Below are 2,583 nucleotides of genomic sequence, written 5' to 3'. Positions count from 1 at the left end.
GGGGCTAGAAGCTGTTACGGAGCCTTTTGGTCCTAGACTTAGCATTCCAGTACCGCTTGCCATGCAGTAGCAGAGAGTCTCTATGACTCTATGACAATCTATGATTTGTGGTGAGTAGAGTCTTTTTGGGGGGCCTTTCTCTGCCTAGTATATAGGTCCTGGATGTCAGGAAGCTTGGCCCCAGTGATGTACTGGGCCGTACGCACTACCCTCGGTAGAGCCTTACAGTCAGATGCCGAGCAGTTTCCATACCAGGTGCTGATGCAACCGGTCAGGATGCTCTCGATGGTGCATCTGTAGAACCTTTTGAGGATCTGGAGACTCATGCCAAATCTTTTCAGAATCCTCTTCACAACTGTCTTGGTGTGTTTGGACCATGATAGTTCGTTGGTGATGTGGACACCAAGGAACTTGAAACTCTCGACCCTCTCCACTACAGCCCCATCGATGTTAATGGGGGCCTGTTTGGCCCTCCTTTCCTTATAGTCCACGATCAGATCCTTTGTCTTGCTCACATTGAGGGAGAGGTTGCTTTCAGAAGTTAAGAAGAAAAATGTGTTAAGATTGTACTTGTGTGGCTGGATAATAGAATATAGCAGCCATGACGGGTAAAGATCCTAATAAGCCGAAGGGAAAGACTTCTTCCTATGTGTTCTTTGTTGCGACATGCCGGGAAGAACACAAGAAAAAACACCCAGGAACTTCAGTGAACTTTTCCGAGTTCTCAAAGAAATGCTCAGAGAGGTGGAGGACCATGTCGGCAAAAGAGAAGGTGAAGTTTGAGGACATGGCCAAGGGTGACAAAGTCCGTTATGACAAGGACATGAAGGGTTATGTGCCCCCTAAGGGATCTAAGGCAGCAGGAAAGAGAAAGAAGGACCCCAATGCCCCCAAAAGGCCACCTTCTGCATTTTTTGTGTTCTGTGCTGAACACCGTGGAAGAATCAAGGCTGATAACCCAGGCATGGGCATTGGCGACATCGCCAAGCAGCTGGGTCTGCTGTGGGGCAAGCAGACTCCCAAAGACAAGCAGCCACACGAAGCAAAGGCCGCCAAGCTGAAGGAAAAGTATGAGAAGGATGTTGCCTGCCTACAAGGCTAAGGGAGGCGCAGGTGCTACTGCTAAGAGTGGCTCTGGCAGGCCAGCTGTTGGCAAGAAGGCAGCGCCCATGGATGATGATGACGATGATGATGACGAAGAGGAGGAGGATGATGAGGAAGAGGAGGATGATGAGGATGATGACTAAACTGCCTGGAAACTTGAGCTGGAGTATTTGCAAAACAATGTGAACCTTACAATGTAACATTTATAGCATTTTGGATTTTTCAGAACATGAAGAGTGATGTGCAATGGCTGCAATAATGCATACAGGGGTCATATTGGGCTGTCTTGTAAATTAGCAGCTCTTATTCTCAAAGCACAAAGCATTCTCAAAGCATTCTCAAATTCTCAAAGCTTGTTTTGTCTTTGGATGGTGGCATGTTCTTTTCCGCCCTATATTGATATTGTTTCCACTGCCGTTTTTAAGAAATACAAGAAAATGTGTAGACGTTTGTGACCCATTTTTAACGTGGAGTTTCAGTGTAGAATGATTTCTTTTTATAATAACATTTTGTTTTGTATATTAAAAAAAATTAAGAAAAAAAAGAAGGAAAAAAAACGTGTAAAGTAAAGAATAGATCAGTTTAAAAAAAAATAGAAAATAAAAGTAACAAATAATTAAACAGCAGTAGTAAAATAACAATAGCGAGGCTGTATACAGGGGTACCAGTACAGACTCAATGTGCATCTGCACCGGTTAGTCAAGGTAATATGTACATGTAGGTAGAATTAAGGTGACCATACATAAATAACAATGCCAGGTCTCTGACCTCTTCCCTATAGGCTGGCTCATTGTTGTCGGTGATCAGATCTACCACTGTTGTGTCGTCAGCAAACTTAATGATTGTGTTGGAGTCGTGCTTAGCCACACAGTTTTGGGTGAACAGGGAGTACAGCAGGGGACTAAGCAAACACCCCTGAGGGGCCCCAGTGTTGGGGATCAGCATGGCAGATGTGTTGTTGCCTACCCTTACCACCTGGGGGGCGGCCTGTCAGGAAGTCCAGGATCCAGTTGCAGTGGGAGGTGTTTAGTCCCAGGGTCCTTAGCTTAGTGATGAGCTTTGAGGCCACTATGGTGTTGAACGCTAAGCTGTAGTCAATGAATAGCATTCTCACATAGGTGTTCCTTTTGTCCAGGTGTGAAAGGGCAGTGTGGAGTGCGATTGAGATTGTGTCATCTGTGGATCTGTTGGGGCGGTATGCGAATTGGAGTGAGTTCATGAATTCCGGCATGAGGGTGTTGATGTGAGCCATGACCAGCCTTTCAAATGATTTCATGGCTACCGACGTGAGTGCTACGGGACGGTAATCATTTAGGTAGGTTACCTTAACTTTCTTGGGTACAGGGACAATGGTGGACAGTTCTAAACATGTAGGTATTACAGACTCGGTCAGGGAGAGGTTGAAAATGTCAGTGAAGGCACTTTCCAATAGGTCTGGGCATGCTTTGAGAACACGTCCTGGTAATCCGTCTGGCCCAG

General features: G+C 45.8%; 1 pseudogene; it reads left to right on the top strand.

Moving 5' to 3' along the window:
* The first annotated feature begins 568 nt into the window (after positions 1 to 568).
* Positions 569 to 1,348, top strand: LOC112259320 (annotated as a pseudogene).
* The last annotated feature ends 1,235 nt before the right edge of the window (positions 1,349 to 2,583 follow it).

This window comes from Oncorhynchus tshawytscha, linkage group LG09 (genome assembly GCF_018296145.1).
Source record: "Oncorhynchus tshawytscha isolate Ot180627B linkage group LG09, Otsh_v2.0, whole genome shotgun sequence".
Taxonomy (NCBI): domain Eukaryota; kingdom Metazoa; phylum Chordata; class Actinopteri; order Salmoniformes; family Salmonidae; genus Oncorhynchus; species Oncorhynchus tshawytscha.
Note: the sequence above shows the minus strand (reverse complement) of the source record. Positions and strands in the feature narration are given on the sequence as shown.